Source organism: Drosophila mauritiana, chromosome 3R (assembly GCF_004382145.1).
Source record: "Drosophila mauritiana strain mau12 chromosome 3R, ASM438214v1, whole genome shotgun sequence".
NCBI lineage: Eukaryota > Metazoa > Arthropoda > Insecta > Diptera > Drosophilidae > Drosophila > Drosophila mauritiana.
In genome coordinates, this window is record NC_046670.1 from 9,154,422 (window position 1) to 9,173,861 (window position 19,440).

Below are 19,440 nucleotides of genomic sequence, written 5' to 3' on the forward strand. Positions count from 1 at the left end.
AAAAGGTGGCATTTTTTCTTCCCGTGTAGAAATGCTGTCAATGCCTCATTTTGTTGTTGGCTAAGGAGAAAGGCAGTCGAACAAAGGCAGCTGGCTCACATTTCGCAAAGTGTGGCGCCTCAGCCGTATGCAAATGACGTGCGCGGCCTTTGAGCAGTGCTTTTTTGTGGAAGCGTCCTGCCGAAAATCAAACAGTAAATCGAAACCATTGCCGCAGGTGTCCTTGTGACATTCAAGCCGCAAAGTGTCGGGCATTTCAAACGACAAATCGGCCGCACACGTTGTCAAATATGCCACCTCAGTGGCTTGTCACACTGGAACAGCCAGCTGAAGGACCCACCTCCCCAACCCAGCGCATCCAGCACACATACACTTGCAACATACAACACCACACCGCAAGTGGGAAAGTTCTCCAACCCGGAAACTTTCCACACGCCAGAACAATTTGTTTCGCTTCGAAGGCAAATCCTTCGACTGGTGTTGTCCTCTGCATAACAAATATTGCCTGTAATTTAATTAATCTCCCACCAAAGTATTAAAGTTTGACCCGAAGCGAATGCTGGTGGTGGGGATTACCACAGTAAACTTTCGCAGCTGAAAAACTATTCTTGATTTTCACAATAAAGTCAGAGAAACGCAGTGAATATTGCAGATTAAAGTCACACAACATATTTTATAGAACTAAAGACTTCTTTAAATTTTAAATTTCCCTTACGTGACTTTAATTATGGTTTTCCTTAGGCAATCTTTACTGTTCCCGCATGAATTTTGGATATCAATTAAATGCAAAACACAAACAAAAAGCGATGGGCAGTGGGAGGGGGCCCAAAATCTATTAGGACACCATCCAAAAAGTTTGGCCAATTCAGGCACGCACTTTGATTAATTTTAAGACAATAATCATAAAGGAGGTTCTTTCTATCCCATCGCCCCGTCACTCTCTAGCTCTCCGCGGCCATCTCTGTCGCACTCATCTTAATGCGTTTACGTGCCTGCGAGAATATCTATAGCATACTTATCCGGGTTCTCGTTCATAGAGAACCCAGGCACGTCCTTTCTCGCCATCATGCTCTTCTCTCTTTCTATCCGCCGCCGAAGAACGAGGTTTTCTCTTTTCCGGGTTAGTTAATTTCGACGCCTCGCGGGCAGGAACTTTAAGTCGATGGAAAACTTAATCAAACTTCCTTACGGCAAACGTAGTGCGAGCTCCTTGTCCTGCAGCTGCAAAAGTTTCTCTCTCGGTTCAGTTTGCTTTTGGCCGAAAAGAGTTTTCGGCACGCAACACTACGGCCAATGGCTTCGTTGACTCGTTTGAGAATTCCCTGCCCGTCGCCGCCTTTCTCCGCTTTCACCTGGCTGGCCAAACGGTTTGCGTGTTCGGATGTTATTTATAATATGCTAAGCTTGCTGCTCGCATCCTCCTTTTGGCCTCGACTGCAGCTAACCGGAAGCCTTCAACTTGACCAAGGAAAAAATATTCAGTACTTCGAGATATGACACTGGAAAAAATACTGCACATGTTCTTCAAATAACAACTAATGTCTACATGGCTTTATTCTTCAGCTATAAAGTAATCGCTGGATAGCCTTTAAAAATTCACAAGCTTTGATTTAATTCAAAGACTTAATTATTAATTAATTTATATACGATTTTGTTCAGTGGTTTTATAGCTTTTCCAGCTCTTTTCAATGGGTTTTGCCTTTGTGGCGTTTAACTTTTAATTGGGTTTCAGTTTTGGCTTAGTTAATGGCGAAATGTTGCTGTTGTTGGTCTGTGCAAAATATTAGCGCATAATTTCCACAATTACTTCCACTGACTGACCACTGTAAACACCCATCTTTCAGCCCTTAATCATTTGCATATTTCATTAGAGTTTCACCGTTTTATTTTGTGTACCTTTGAATATTTATCTGCTTGAGTTAAGAAAGTCTGGTTTATAACTTGCCTAACTTTATTAAATGTAACCAGAAAATCCCGACATAAATTAAGATTAGATTCTTTTGGGTTTCCTTGCGCACATTTGGGGTCATTCGATCACTTACCACCGCAAATTCCAAAGAATAATTTCCATATTAGGTTCATTGAATTGGATTAAAAGGAAACCGTGAGGTGGTGGGAGCATCTAGGATGCGATCAAAAAAATCGATGAAATTCCTCACCCGGCTTAACCAAAAATTTCTCGACAAGCGAAATGCCAAACGCCTTCCTCGAGTCATGCCCCCAAAAAATTGGGAATCTAACCCCTGGCAAATTCCCACCCACACCATCCATGTAAGCACATTCAGCGCCATCAACAATTTATCACAGCAAACTGAACGAAATCTCATTTGCAAAAGCAGTTAGGAGAAAAAAGTTTACCAATGTTCAGAGCTTGTCAAACTGTTCAACACGGGCCACGGAAAAGTGAGGAGGAAAAACCCCAAACAAAAAAAAAAAGTAGAAAATAAAACATGACCAGACGGAAGCTGCGACAAAGCAAATTTATGTTTTCGGACAAAAAAAAATGTGGGGAAAGCGGGAAAAGCGAAAGGAAATGCGTGCAAAAGGGTTCTGTGCTGCGGAGTCTGCAAAGTTGAGGGAAATAAATAAGGAAATAATGTTTAACTTTCGCCGGGGCAAGGAGCAATCAAATGCTACAAGCTGTGCCTGGGGAGATTTTCACCATCTCCCCCGACTCATTTATCAAAATCAGTCGGAGAAATAAAGAAATATGCGACTCGAGTCGGGCAATTTACAATGCTGATCCCAATATGATTGCCGAGCGGAACACCGACTAGAAAGAGTGCGACACGAAAGTCCTTCGTTTCCATGTCCTTTGTCCTGTGGCATTAAAAATGAAAAATATCCCATCAGTAGTGAAAGGCAAAGGAAAGAACAAAGGCAAAGTCAACAAGCAACTGAGTGGTTGCAGCAGCCACTTGCTCGCTGGCAAAGGAATGTGTCACCTTGCACCATCATCCTGCACCACCAATGAATCCACCTCCCTCTGCTTTTTGGCCACTGGCAAAATTGTTGCAGGAAATTTACGCAAACATTTGGTCCTGGCAATCTGCAGACTTTATGGGTGGTTCCCGGGTGGCTCAACTTTTTCCTTCGTCCTGCCAGGACATGGGTGTGTGTGAACCGAGTCTTTGTCTCAGTCTGGTTAATGGCGCAAAAGGACTTTAAACTTTTTTATTGTCAAAGCTGCAAAAGTTTTGTCGCCGCTTGTGTGAATTCTACATTTTATTGGAGAATTATACAAAGAAAAGATTGAAATCTATGGCAAAATTATTGGTATTCTGGATAAAGTTTGAGTGTGCGAATAATTGGTTATGATTTACCTTTTTGAGTATTGAACAAAAGTTGATTCAAAGATTTAAAATTAGTGCGAAATTACCGCTCATAAGCCTGCGCCACCACCAACAACTCATTAGTTTGCACTTGCAATTTTTCAATCCAACCTGCAACAAAGAAACGCGAAACCTTGGTGGCATGTCAAGTACGAAATTCCTTTAGAGCTCCAGGATTCGAGCGCATTGCAAATGATACATTTTGCATTTTCCTGTAGGGTGTCTTCATTTTTCGGGGAGTGCGTTTCTTTGTTGTCTGGCACGTGGCACTAAGTTCTGGATAGCACAGATTGGGGATTTTGGTAAGGAACAGCTATATATATATATATAAATATATACAGATGGTGTGGCATGTAAATAAGTTGCAAGATTTTGCCGTCAGAACTAACGACCTGATCCTTCGTCACTTATAATTTATGGCCATTTGGATGACGGCATCAAGGAGTCAGTTAACATTGAGTGAACCCGATTCGCTTGGAAATCTCTCGCAAGCAATTTGCCCAAAAGAGATTTCTCCATCCGTCATTACTATCCACACCTGGCATTTGTGCGGTGGGTGCTAAAAACAAATGAAACGGTTGCCATTGCCCACTTCATTAGCATTTCGTGCTGTCACGTGCCGAAGAATTTCTGCCTCTGTTTGCCGTCCCACATGGCACTTCCGTTTCCGGCCATTAGGGCAGGATTGTAAATCAAATTGCTGGCAACCCTTTTCTCGGGTCAAGACATTCTATTAGTTGGCCATTTTCACGCCCCGTACGGGTGCCGAACAAATGAACCTTTAAACTAAGCCCACCAAGGTTATCCCTCCACATCGGCACCTTCAAACACACTCGCACCTTTCACACACAGCTGTTACGCAGGACACACCTCCCCCAAAAGCAAAAAAAATATCATGCCTCACCAGCACTCCCGTGAACTCTGGAATGTCCTGTGACTAGGCAAACGCATTCAAACATCAATAAATTAAAGGTACAAATGTAATTTCGTTTCCTGACAACGAGGGGTAGAAAATTCGTAAAAACGTAGTAGGAAATAATGGGAAATTCGGCTAAGACGAAGCTTTGAATGCCCTACAAAATACATTTGAACTAACTAATTTATAACTTATTATATACTTACACAATTTTATTCAATCTTGAATATAATATATAACTTATATAAATACTGAATTTACTTCTTCAAGAAAATACAACATATATACCTGTCTTCTTACTAATTTAATCATTTTAACAAGTTTAAAAGAAATATTTTTTATGATCAAGCGTAGCCCCTCTAAACTCTTGTTGCCAGTAGTGAAGAGCATCGGGAAATTAGGAAATAAAAAGCAGAAAGGCAGAAAAATAAATAAATATATATTTCCTCCCCGCTTTTGGCAGGACATAGATTAGGGTGCTGCCATGACGATGGCTGGAAATGAGACTCCCCCCGACCGGGTCACGTCCTAATGTCCATGTCCTACTCCCCCAGTCGATACTCCACGGAATGGGTCGTTCCACCCACACCACCACCTAATGTCAGTTTCAGCCTGGGGCAATATTTTAGCCATTTTATGACACGCATTGCTCATATGCGTCCACCTTTCTGGCCAAGTAAATTGCAATTTTCAGTCGGCAGTTGTTATAATGCGGCAGGGCACTTTCAATCTGGTATTCTGTTGTTGGTTTACACCTCATCGTCAACTGCCCATCATCATCATCCACAGAAACCGTGTTGCTAAAAGGGCTGGACATCGACACATTAGGGGAGTGTGAAATCCCCACAGGTGGATGAAAAGCGAAGGATAAACGGAGGACCCCTCGAAAAACTGGGCAGCTGCTAAAGGAGTGTGGAGTAATGCGAATCGAAGCACTCGCATGACAACTCGCAGACCAGACCCCTTCGGAATCCAGTGTGTTTGTGCCGTATCCATTACCTCGCCGAATGGCAAGACTCCCTTCAGCCGAGTGAAATTAATGGGTCGGAAAGTGTTGAGATTAATCATGGCCGTCGCCCTGGTCGCGGAAGTAGCTGGGTCCCCCATTTATGTATATCCTGCAACATCGGTCCTTTTGCTCCTGCCCGCTGCATTTGCTCATTAAGATGTGACGCAATCTGGGCAACTTTATCATGCGGCCGAAAAACTTAAAGCCCCCAACAAATGGAGCTGCTCCTGCCAGTAAATGGAAATTCAGGACGTGAAAATGTAGGTGGGGCAGGGCATTCAGCTGCGTTTTTATGCTGGCGGAGGACAGGTGTACGCATGGGGTAGCCTGAGCACCTGGTAAATGAGACTTAAAGCCAGCATTGTGCATAAAGGCAGCCCTAAAAGGGCCAACAAATTGGTAACGAATTGTAGGTGCCCTGTACCTTAAAGTAACGTTACAATTCTGAACTGCATTTATTTCTGAAGTGATGAGGGAATCATAGAATAGACCCCCTCAAATGCAATTTAATGGTCTGGAATTCTCAGTCTACTTATCTCTAATTATACTTAAATCCGCACTACAACATTTTTCAGGGAATTCGAGTAGCTAAATCTAAAACGCATAAAACAAAACTAGAAATGTAGAACTGGTTTAGGGGAATAGTAAGTAGAGGAGACAGATAAACAGACCAACAGTCGGCATAGAAACATAAATTAAGCAGAAATCTAAGGCAATGAGGGCAGGACTTCAAGGGAGGAATTCAAGGAGCAGCAGGATCTGGACTAGAGCACAAATTTGAAAAACTTATGTGCGGGTAGTGGGACGAAAAAAGCAGGCGGACAGAATCACAAAAATGTTTTAGGCAACTTCCGACACGGCCACTCGGGCAATCTGCACTAGAGAACTTCGAGGAGAAGTCAGAGGATGAAGCGGAGAATGTGAGAGTGTGCCACCCACGATGAGGTGGCAAAGTAAGCTGAGATAAAGCCAGAAGCCCCCGACTTCATCATTAAACATAGTCACAAAGTGTTGGGAGTGGGGCTAAAAAGCAAATATCACACTGCCTCAAATGAGGTGAGGTGCTGTGCGGGGAGGCACCACAAAAGTTCACTAACTGACACACATAGATAGCATAGTCACACTACCCACTAATACAAACACAAACATTCCTTCGAGATAGCAACATTTATTGAAATAATGATATCTATGATACCTAGGGAATGGGGTCAAGTCAATAGGGAAATGCTCGATTCGGAAAATGAGTAAAATTCCCAATAAATGGTGTGAAGTACTTAAAGTTCTAACAACTTTAACTCTTTAATAATGTTTTTTAAACACTCTCGGGAAATAAACAAAATTGCATTATCTACTGAAATGCAAACACAATGCTTCAGTGATTAAATAACATCTGTTGAAACATTTACCTACATTGTGTATTTTGCTCTTTTTACAGCAAATTATTGATAAAAGCTATGAAAAGGCGAATTTTATTTTAAGCCATCATAATTAATTATGACATTTTTTTACTAATTTGTAACTCACTCAAGAAGACTAAAAAACCGGCATTATCAGATACCATAAATCCCAAAATCGAAGGCCAAAAACCGTAGAGTATATTGGTATCATTTATTAACATTTTTTGTCTTACCAATTGGTTCATCTCTTTCGCTTTGCACTCGTTTGTCACTCGAGTCGAGCCCAGAGTGCAAAATGATAAATTTCCAGCGACAGTACAGGAGGACGCAGGACACTCTTGGAACCTGGACGACCCCAGGATCTCCGGCCACTCATCCGTCTTTTCTCATTTGCACTCGAGGCGATTCAAGTGGCACACTGGGCTCCACTTTGGGCTCCCACATTTTGGAGGGGTTTTTGTGTTTTATGGCCTGGCCACTTGAAGTGATATTTCCTCAATTGATAGCAGCCGGAGGATGAGTCAGTTCCGGAGGATAGCAGGCGGTACATTCGTTGCGGTTATCAAAAAAGATTTTCAAGCTGCTCCGACGTCTCTACCATGACAGGTATTCCCATTCCTCCGGGGACTCAGGACCTCCCCGGCCAAACACGTACTTCTCAGCGTCTGTCAAACAGAAATGAAGGAAACAGACAGCAGCCGGAGGAGGAACCACATTCCACATCCGTGGGAGGTTGGTTGGAAATTTGAAATAAAAACAGTCAGCCGGACGGGGAAGAGCGGGACTCTTCCGTCAGGCACTCTATTTATTGGCAAAATGACGGCTTTGCGCCGGCACTTCGTTAAAAGTCTATTTAAAAAGTTTCGACACTTGTCTAAAGGTTGATAACAATGATGGTCAATACTTTTTTCAGACACTGTACATTTGAAACCATTTTTAATTGCCTTTTTACTTTCACCTGTCACCTGAAATATGATGCATTCCCTAAGGCATTTTAATGCTTGTCAGCAAAAGGAAGGAAGAAAACTCATAAATATTTCTAATAATTCATTTTGAAATGGTATAACTGTCTTCGATAAAATGTTTTATGCGCTTGAATTGTTCAAAACTCTTTTAAACCTTTTAAATACCATATAGCTTAGCAAAAGCCTCAAAAGAATGATTCCCCTGCCATTCCCTCGTCTGTTATTGCTATCGATTTTTGGTTTAGTTTGGTTTTGGCTGGTTTCTCTCACCAATTTCGGTGTGTATAGTCGGAAACTAAAGTTTTTCTTTTATCTGCTTCTGGGCTGTTTTCGGGGGAGGGGGGTTCAGATGGAAGGGAAATAGAGACAGAACTGTCAAACAATACGACGGCGAGTGGCGTTGGAATAACACTGGCAAATGCAGTTGGGATTTGGGGAGTGCCGTGGAGAAAGGCGGAGAGCGGGTGGTGAAAATGGGCGGTCTTCTGTATTCTCGGTGGTTGGGGAAAGTCTGCTCGGAAAACACCAACTGCGCGACAGTTCAAGTTGAAGTGCCCCCCTGTACAGCAGTAGTAATTTTCGTAAATCTGAACGACAACGGCACGACAAACTGCAAAATGCGAGCTGAACTCGGAATAGATGTACTCAGAGATAGCTAAGCCTCTTGCCTCCATTCAACGTCCTCATCCCCCTTTGCAGAAGGACCTTCCCCTTCGAGGCTCGGCAATTTCAAGTTTAGTTTTCGGTGTTCATTCATTTTAATGAAGGAAATTTTATTTGGTCAAGTGAAACTGAAGTGGAATCACTTCATCAAACGTTGATAAGAGCAAGGGGGCTGGAATAAGAGAACGAGAAAATGGCAATGCAAAATTGAAGGCAGACACAATTATTTAAGTATTTCGAATTTTCACATTTTTACAGAGTTTCTATGTCATTTGAAAAACGGTAAACAAAGTGAAAGTTTCAAGGGTCATACAAAAGAAATTAATTCGATTGACACCTAGGACAGTCACAGAAATTAACACATCTTCAAGGAGTTTAGTTTTTGTTCCAGTGATTCGACGAGGTCGTTTCCAGACAGTAGCAGGTAGTGGAATAATTTATGGCAATTATTTTGACACGGACAATGATGAGAGGTCGTTCCAGACCCGACCGCCCTAAGCCGCAGATTGTAATCTTCGAGGGTCCTGCGCAGGATACAGACTTAAGCACTTTCGATTAACGCAGAGCCCAACAACCAAAGCAAACAAATTGCGAAAAGGCCATTATGGCCACAAAAGGATCACGTCAGCCTACCTGCGTGATTCAGAGTGCAAAGAAGAGATATAGGGATATGCATACATGTGCAACTCGAAGTTCAGGGGAAGATCGCAAACAAGGACAGGACAGCAGGTGTGCCACAGCAAAGGAAATCAGTTAAGGCAACGGACACAAAAGCCAGGGAAAGGAGCAGATATACCTGCACTGAGGAATATCTATAAATCAAGCTAGAAAGCCAACGAATTACACTAATTTTGAGTGATCATGTTACCAAGGATATTAATGATGCTATTATCGAAACCAGATTTTTGTTCTAGATTTAAGCATTAGCTCTTTTCTATACTTAAGATAGAGGAATACTATGTATCTCACAATATAAAGATTTATCTAATAGTAAATTGGAAGCTAGTTAATACTTGAAAAATTCCAATTAAAATATAAATATATATAATATATAGATTTGTCTTTTGTGTCTTTTTAGTACTGCTCCCCATTTCTCTCAGTGCCCAGAAACAGAGACCCTAAAGCGCTGATCAGGCTTGGATTTTTGCACCTGCCACTGCTCAAATCAAAGAAGACAGCATATATGGTATAATGTGGCAGACAAGAGCGAAGCGCTCCGATCTCAGGTAACTCGACCGCGATCGCCGACATCTGTTCTTGTTGCAGGTCCCTCAATGATTTGTTTTTTTATGTTTTTTGGGGCCCAGGGGAGCGGAACTTACTTCGCGAACCAGTCGCTGGCAAACCCGTTTCCTTGTTTGTAGTCTTTTTTTTTGCTCGTTTTCGAGGGTAACCCAAATTTTTTGGCGGATACCGTTGGCCATATAATTTTCGGCATTAGCTTTGTTCAAATTAATGGTCAGTCATTCGAAGCAGTTGGAGGTTTCATCTGCGCTTTAGGGGCAGCTGTTAGATTTCAGATGCATCCGAAACGGGAAGATGAAACGTGTTTCCTTTATTTTTGGCAGTTATGCTTACACTAAGCAACAAGGTTGAGATGTTCACAATTTGCAGTTGTAGCTTTTACTGGAAATTTGTCATATTATAACCAAAGTTGGGTGCTATAATATGAAGCATACTTGACCCTTGTTAAATTGAAATTAATAGCAAATTATTGTATAAAGTTCATTTAAATATATATTTTTCCCTGCAGCAGACTTAACCAATTATATACAAGTAACTGCAGAACAGGAACAAGAATGGCGAAAAAAACCCATTAAGCACCAGCAATTAAGCATTCCGCAATTGGCTCAATTGATCAAAGGATGTCTGGGTTTAATGTGATTGCATTTTAAATGGCAATTTGCGATGAAAATTTCAAGAACTTCTGCCATATTAACAGCTATACACGTTTTATTTGCGCGTAATTAAAACTTTTTTTGCCAATTGCAGTGGAGAAAGGGAAATTCATCAGGAGCTTAATCGATTTTTGATTTCTTTGGGCAGGAAACTACGCAGCACACACACATTCCATCCCTCTTGTTTATGGCTAATGGATTTTATCGATTGCGGTGTATTTTTACTTTTATCAGCCAATTATTAAATCGATAGCAAACTGCCATGGGCGAGTAATTGAGTTGGTTATTACATGCATGCCTTGAACTTGATTGCGGGGTGCGGCCAAGTTGTTGACCCAAAGGGTTGTAGTTGTTTCGAGGGTGGTTTTAGAGCCAGTTTGATTGGATTGAATTGCATTGGATTGGATTGGTTTGGGTACTGAAATTTGGGTCGAAATGCTGACCCACTTGGGGGCAGTGTAAAGGAATTAAGTGGTTGGGTATGGATTACAGGGAGTTCTTTACAGTAATTAGACTTCAATTAGCCAAATTTCACTGCCCATCATCTTTGCTCTCATAACTGAGTATACTTTTCATTGAAGTAATCATCAGATATGCATATCATGAGTCTCCTTTTTGCGTACAATAAAATGAAATCCCTCACATAAATTATGCTCCATTTAATAAAGCTGCGACTTCAAGAAAAAGTTAAAAGCAGCCCGGAAAGATAAATGCAAAGTCGGTGGTAGTAATTCGGTGGCATTTTAATACTCGACTGTCAACAGGAACGCGAATGATGATGAAGGATCATGATGATGATGATGGTGTTGAGCGCCCTGATGATGATGACTCCACGCCAGTAGCCTCGTTGATGAGCAAGACAACCCATAAGAAGTATAAAAAAAGTCACAAAAGTCACGCAACTCGCATTTGAGAAAAAGGATATTCTTGGGCCAGGTTTAAATGGAGGCAACCCAGTCGATAAGTCGAAAGCCGAATGGCATATTTCCCCAGCCACATGTGACGTGACTGGCTTTGTGCCAGCACCAATCTGCACTTGCCATTTATTTTTTTATTCTTTAAGCTTTAAGCAAGTAATTTGCATAAAATGCGCGACAGACGGAGAAAAACCAGCTCACGCCGAAAGCTAACAAGGATTAAGTAGGGAAAAAGAGACAGAGAGAGAGAGAGAGAGAGCGAGAGATAGGGACAGACGGAGGAAAGCCGGCGAAAAATGACTTCAGGCTGCCATGTGGCGATGGGGAAAACTTACGAGCTGCACAAATGAAAATGAATTCGGGGCCAAAAGAATAATAATGAAGAGGTCGAAACGAATACAGGACTTTGGCTCCAGACCGTAGCGAGTAATTAAACGAATTTAAGCGGAATGCCAGATGAAGTGAGAAGAGCGAAATTAAGTGTTAAGGATGCGCAGCGCAAAGGAGCAGGAAGTCCTTAAAAGTAGTGAAAATACAAGTAATTTCTGCTAGTGCATCTCGGAAACTACATCTGCTGCAGCAGCCGCAGAAATTTAATGAGTTATAATACAAAAGTTCGTGATGCTTCATTATGGGAACGCAGGCAGCTACAGAGCCGCAACTTTCCCTTAGTCCTTCGTCCTTGCTGCGAAATCCCTACATCCAATCCTCTGCTGAATACCCTGCGTCTCCTCCTTGGACTGCTTGTGTGTATTCCATTTACCCACATTATGTACTTCATGTACATCAGCGCACCGGATGCACAAATACAGTGCGTATTAGAACTCAAAGCCCAATGGGGCCAAGCGGATCAAATTACTTAATTAATTACGAATTAGTTTTCAAGTTTCTACCACATTGTGTTATCTTGTCAATTTATTTATCGCTTTATAATATTAAACAATTATTTAGTTTCCAGCTTCATGAAATCATTTCGTTCAATTAAGCAAAGCTTAAATCAATCAACACACAATTTCATTATAGTAACTAAATAGTACTCCTTATCAGAACTTTAAAATTCAACAAAATCTATAATATACTCGAATCCTTTATTTATTTCTAAAATCTCTTATAAGATTTATTAAATATTTCAAATAATCATTTAAGATTATCATAACGAATTATAAGAGCTCTAAAGAGACCATTTCCAATTCTATTATAATAATAATAATAAGCAATTGTTGGTTTGTGAATACTTTGCACTTTCCTGTTTAAATTCCCCTCAATTATTGGACGACTTTTCCTTATTGTACCGAAACGGACTGTATTCATTCCGCTGCTCGACAGTTAAGTGTGAATGTCTTGAAGAACGCACTGCTTTTGCTTTTCTTGGTCCTCCAAGTCAACGAAGTGCAAGTGCTTAACCCATACCCTGGCATCCTAATTTCCCAGCTATTTTGGTCCTGTTTTCCTTCTTTTTTTTGGGGGGTAAGCGACGTTGCATTTCATGCAAATGAAGTTAACTTGCATATGCAAATGAGATTTGTTTGTGTGCGCCTTACATTTCACAGCTGCAAAGGAATTTGTGCGTTCGTTTTTCTCGCCCTCCTGGATTATTATTTCATTTTTTTTTTGGTGCGCACACACGTCTGATTTATGACTAATGAATTAATTTTGAATTTGGTTACAATTAACACGAAATTTTAAGCCGTGGCAACCAAATTCCACATAAGCCTTTACGCCCACACACACATGGCAGAAAGAAATCCTTTCGTTACACACACAGACATAAATCAACGGCGTGTGGAGCAAATGCGATTAGCATTTTATACCATTTAAACACTGTCGCACAACCACCACATGGAAAACAATGCAAAAAAGCAGCGGGGAAAAGCGGAAAACGTTGTGACAAAGCTGGTGGGGCCACTCATCCCCTCGCTTTCCACCTCTGTCGACCTGTCTCCCTCTAGCTGCCTGTTACCACTGAATGTGTGCATCTCCCTTCGAGCAAACCAGACACAATTACATATTACTTATATGAAGGTTTGAAAAGGGAACACACAGTTAGAAACGGTTCTGGGAGGCAAAACGAAAGGGGTTCGAATAGGAGGTACTCAGTGGTTAAGAATATAGTAACGACCATTTTACAGGGTATACATGAGCAAAACAGCAGTTAGATAAATTTAAATTAATACTATATATTTCCTTCAAGCCCATAAAATAATTCGAAAAAAATTCAAGGCATAATTACATGAAAAATATAAATCTAACAAGTTACACCTCACTAAAAACAATGAAGTAAATCATTTTTTAATAAATGCAATACCTTATTAACTGTGAACTCACGTTCTAAAATAAATTACTAAGTGACAATCCGGCGTTAAATGTTTATTACCTGCAAAAAAGAGATGCATTGATTAATAATAAGCTTACTGGAAATTCATGCAGTGTTGTAAACTATTATAATTTATTAGAATTCAATTGGGCGTTAATATCAATTTCAAGGCAATTCGTGGAGTCAACAAACCAACTTTTTAATACCCTAAAATAGAACGGAGTATGGCGAATAGGAAACCCCGAGTAGAATGCAAATTGCGCAAAAATCGGTGGAAAAAACAAATGTGCAACAAAGCGAACAATTGTAATTTAACTGCAGTCAGACTCTAGTTGGCAGCACAACAACAACAACAACAACAACAGCAGCAGCATCAAATGGCAAAAAGCAACAAAAAGCGGCAAAAACCAGAGAGCAACAGCCAGAATTGTGCGAGCCTCAAGTGTTGTACGTAAGCCGCTTTTGTTAGGCAATTGTTTGCCTGCCTGGCTTCTGCAGTGTTTTCCGTTTTCGAGAGGAGTCCACCCCCCAAAAAAGGGGGGAAATTTTAGGGGAGCCGGGCAAATGAAATATCCCCACTACAACCACACACACACACACTAGCATAATCCACTTTGCCCAGGCAGCATCCCAAAATAAAAAAAGCACAATAACAACAAGAAAATCCGGAAGTTACACATACGCCCCGTTGTCTGCGATGGCCCCACAGCCCCAGCCGCTCAATCTCAGCGTTTTTGTTCTGGTCGCCAGCCAGTTGACAAATGTCACTGGCTGCACTGCAACCAAATTGAATATTAACTAACTGCTAAATATGCTGATTGCATTCAAGCAGGAGAGTGTATATTAGAAATCATCCATTTGAATGTATTATTCATCTATAATATATTTATATAATTAGTCTGTTTGGTTTTTAGCGTAATATTGTATGCATTGATTTGTTACAGGGTATATTCTTGCAGTGCACGCCTGCCACGCCTCTTTAGCGCGCTTTGCATCCGCTCCATGCCGAGACAAATGTAAAACAGCATAAAACACTCGTCGTCACTAGTAGCAGTTCAGTTCCAGCTCGCCATGGTGCTCCAGCCCCCACCATTATAATGTTCGTGAAAAACTTGACACTTAATTGTCTGTCCATGTCCATGTGCGTCATGTGTGCTCCTCCAGCTCCGCCAGATCTGCCAGCTCCTCCTGCTGCTATATGTTGTTATATCTATGGCATCGCATCTCGTCTGGCGCCTGTTTCTGTTGTCAATTGTTGCACATTTGCATGGCAATTGGATTCAACCACTGGAATGGCGAGCGGGTAGTGCGTGTGTGGAATGTATGCCGGCGGATGCCAATGCCCGTTGCTTCATGAGGCGTCGAGTGAAATGAGCCGCCTCTTGGCTAAAAGCTAGTTGTACAGCACATCATCTCCAGCTTCTTCACCATTTTCAGCTCTATTTTCAGGCAAACATCACAATAGGAAGCAGCAGAAAAAGCAGAAGAACCAAATTATAGCTTCAAGTAGAATGAATTCCGCGGAATTGCATGGCATATTGTATTTTCAACTCATATAATGTTTATTTAAATTTAAAGCATATTCAAACTTTTTATAAATTTTACTAATCCGTTCATTATTAAATATTCATGCCTCTAATGGCAACTAAAATGTTTAAAGACGTTGTATCTAACACAAATTGCAGGTGATTAATAGTACAGACTATAATTGGCTATTTAGTTTAATAGTTTTGAATAAGATTACAGTTTTGTGAAACAAACTGCTTAGATGCGGATTAAGTGTTGACCACTTGAAATCAACTTACTTAACAAATACCTCAATTGTTTTTGCTGCACTGGTGAACTTAAGTGATCAGATGATCAATCATTCTGAACTTCATTTGATTAAAAGCTTTAAAGGACTTAAGATATCAACTCTATTCTAACCGTTTTGAATTATCAAGATTAAAGAAAAATGTTTGTTATGGAGAACAGCTAAATATTCTTTTTGCCAGGACACTGCATCCCTCAATTTCACCAGGTGATGAGGTGGAGCACATCCGGCGGTTGGAGCTGCATTGGATGAGCAGATGAACAGATGAACAGATGCACAGTGGCCACAATGCCGCGGGGCATTTGTTTTGGTTGGCGGTTCTGTTTCTGGTGCAGGTTCTGGTCTGCTCTGTTCGCTTCTGACTTGGTTTGTTTTTGGGCTTGGCAGTAGTTTTGCCACCCCACCAAAAAAGGGGCGACATGAATAGTGGGTGCAGTTGGACGATTTTTGGTTAGATTTTGCACTTTGCTCGCTGTGCGCTAATGAAAATGAAGTCGTAAAAGGGTTTGCCACGTGGCTGGTAATGCCTTCGCTTTTCCCTTAGCCCGCTTCTCCTTGTTTGCTCTCTCCGCTTTCGGAATCCTTTAAGCGCCATTTAGTTTCAACGAGCGCTTAACTTAATGAACACAATGGCCGGAAACCGGTTGAGAGTGCTGGGGAAAATGTAATGGAAAATGTTGGGGCTTCCGCAATTCGCTGTATCTGTATGTATTCGCAATCCCATTGGAGCACATAATCAGATTTTAATAGCCAAACCGAAAAAGGACATAGATCAACAATAGCATGAATAGGGAATAGAGTAACAACTAAAAACGCCATTAATGAAATGATGATGACAACGACGAAAGTTTAGCACGACCCAAACACATAAAACAAAAATTCCCCAAAGTCACACAGCGGAGAAAACAAAATCCAATCGCAAGTGGAATGGAAATATACACAGCGATAAAATGTATCTCAAATTTATGCAAGAAACTTTATAGTATCCTGGCAAAACTTTGAAAATATTCTTAGTAACCGAATAAATACTCTAGGTCACTATTGTAGGTCGCACTATTGAACTATGGATTAACTTTATTTTTCCCGGTGTAAGAGCCAAGAACCCGGAAGTGATAGAGGCAAGTCTCAGCTGGGACATGATGAGAAGCAAAAATAAAACATAAAACAAAATGCCCAAAAAATTAACGACAAATTGCGCATCATTAAAAGTAAAGAGGGAGACGCCTGGGAGAAACACGCAGACAGTGGGACATACATACATATGGCCCGTTTGCGAGGAGCAACAGAAAGGAGCCTGCCTGCCAAAAGCCAATAATGGAGGCAAACGGACGTTAAGGGCGAAATGAAGCCAAAAACCCAACGACTGACAGGCAATGAAAGAAGCTTTAAGAGCCCAGCTATACACCTCCGTATTGTAAGGATGTGGGTGGAGTTCTCAAAAGGGAGGGGGGTGGGTTTGGTGTGGCGGCACACCGCCTGCGGCAACACCTGGGCGCAGTCATTTGTTTGATTACAAGCCACGAGATACAACGACAATGAACCCAAATTGAAGATGCCAAAGTGAAAAGAGGGGCAGGTGCCGCCTGGCGGGGCACGAACTCATCCCCTCCTGGCACCACCCCAAAACCCCACGAGTGAAAAATATTTGGCCATTCATTTTGTTAATTTAAACAAGTCGATCTAATAAAGATGTTGAAGCTCCACCGACAAACTCCCTGCCTTCTCATTGTGCGCACGTGAAGATTGATAAATGGTGAATTTTATATCTGATTAAATAAATAGAGAGAACTTAAAACCAAAAACTAGAAATATGTTGATTCTATTTCTAATTAAATAAATAGATATCTTAAAGAAGATATCTATCTCTGAAACCATTATATTCATATGATAACCAATAGTTTTGCTAATTGGTAATAAAATAGATTAAAAGGCATGGAATTTAAAAACATTTAATTAACGTTGTTAATTTATTGGAAAACGTGCATTGAAATAATCATTTCATATAATTTATTTAGTTAGCTGCAAGATACGATTTGAAATGCTGTTGACATTCTTCTCATTCTTACTTAGCTTTCCAATTAATTAATTTTTCTGAGTGCAATGAGCTTAGTTTCAGCCGGGGACAGCGCTTAATTGCCCGACAATGCAGCTGCCCCGAAAACACACGCAGTTACACATCCGATCCTTGTGGGGAGAACAAAAAAAACTGAGAGGCGCCAACGAGGACAAGTCCCCTGCCCCCTGCCCCCCGCCATGGTTCCCCATCCAAATGCCGGCCACAAAAACCCTCCGCTTGCCACCATAATGACTCACTCACTTTGTGGCAACCGAGTTTACCAACTGCAGAGGAGTCGGGTTTCGCTGCTCTTTTGCCAGCTCGCATTTTGTTTTTTCCCTGGATTTTCTTCGTTTTTTACCTCCCCTATTTTTTTGGAGGTGTGACAAGCCACCGGCTCAGCTGAGGTAAGCGTGTCCTGTGTCCTGTGTCCTGTATCCCAAGTCTCGTGTCCTGGCACATGTAACATGGTGTTCCCTCGCCATTCGCCGGGATAATTTTAATTGGTTTCCAAAGCATCAAGTGAAAAATGAAAACTTTGCTGTTAACAAAGAAAATTATGTTCAACACAAAAGTCTCATTAAAATTCGATTCAGCTTTTACACGGTTGACATGGAAAACAAACATGGTCGAACAAATTGCCCGAAGGCATGATTATTTATATAATAATTAAAAGTAATAATACTTTAAGCTTCTGTTGGAAAGAAAAAGACGTACAAATAATTAAAGGCAGTTGCTTATGACAAAAACAGGAAATTAATAAAGGTATTAAAAGATAAAAATCAATTAAGTTAAAACAAATTTTAACCTCGAATAATATACTATTTTCCTGATTATATTTACTATTAAATTAAACAATTTTTAAGCATGTAAGAGTCCGCTTAGCAACAGCTAGTATTTTGTTTTACTTATCTGTGCGTAGGCCACTTGTAATTACTGCTTTTGAGATTCCATTAAAACTATCTAGTTGAAATTACATCACATTATCAAATCTGAACAAATCTGGCCCACTAAACTCGACTGCCACTTTTCCCTGGCCGTCATGCAAGACAGAACATTTTAATTAAATCCAAATAAAAGAACCACTGGAGCTGTAATCGAGATATTTGAAAGTGACATCTGAGTTATTTGCACAGGGAGCGGAAAATGGTCAGAAATGTTAAGTGAAATGGCAGATTATTTCCCATCCACTTTTTTTTTTTGCGTAATTCATGTTATGTCATCTTTCCTTTTAATAAATTTCCGAGCGCCACAAGCTGGCTCACTGGTCTTGGTCATTTTAATCAGCATTTTTCACTTAGCCGCAGAATTTCATATATATATAAATATATATATATTTTTTTTATTTTATATTCCCGCTCCGATGTCCTGAAAGTGACCGCCGCAGTGGCAGCTATTTACCCGCCCACCGGCTGGCCACGCCCCCGTTTCCTTGACCAAAGTCCGTACACACCGCACTTTGTTATGTTTTGTTTGCCTTTGCCTTTTGTTTGCACTGCTCCTGATTTCTCTCCCTCCCTCTCTCTGTGTATTCAGCGTTTTTCCTCGTGTTTTCCTCGTTTCCAGCTGCTGCGGTGAAGCTGTGGCTCAGTTTTTAATCAAAACATAATGTAAAAAGGATGCAAAATACACAAGGAAAGTGGCAGGCACTAACCCAGCAAAGTCCATCATCCCAACCTTCACTCCCCGACCGTCGAACACGGACTTCTAAAAAAAAAAAAAAGAAAAAAAAAGTGTTTGCCCTGTCGCCGTTGTTTTTGTCTTAGTTGTTGTTGTTTTTGTGCCGTCCATTATTCAAAGCATAATGTCACAATAAACGTAAAAGGTGCAAAATATGGCCCAAAGGCAACAAGCAAAAGCAAAAGCAAGTGCCAACAATGAGAAAGAGCAGTGACAACACAAACATACAGTCCAACTTCACTAACTCAAAGTTGCCCGGGTTGATTTCAAACTTTTCGTTTGCCCGGAACTCTGAACTTGCTCAGATTGAAATTCTCACAGCTGTTAATTAAGTATCTTGTACTAATTTTCACTCTCAAAGTTGACAGATAAGCAAGCAGAATCGAATGATTTTAGTCTGTTTTATTAGCTAACTAATTATGATAGTTTGGGAATTAAGTGCTACTTTTTTATGGCTAAAAGTTCTGATAACTAACATTT

At 40.8% G+C, this 19,440-nt stretch overlaps 1 protein-coding gene across 6 annotated transcripts in view; it reads right to left on the reverse strand.

Moving 5' to 3' along the window:
* LOC117142860 (protein tincar) overlaps positions 1-19,440 on the reverse strand; it is a 60,892-nt gene that overhangs the window by 37,265 nt on the left and 4,187 nt on the right. Inside the window, exon 2 of one of the 6 annotated variants that reach the window (XM_033307111.1) lies at positions 13,423-13,471. The exons of 4 other annotated variants lie outside the window; for them this stretch is intronic. The gene's annotated coding sequence lies outside the window, so the exon portion shown is untranslated. Of the gene's footprint in view, positions 1-13,402; positions 13,472-19,440 lie in introns of all 6 variants that reach the window. One more of the 6 variants, XM_033307110.1, reaches the window with a different exon arrangement.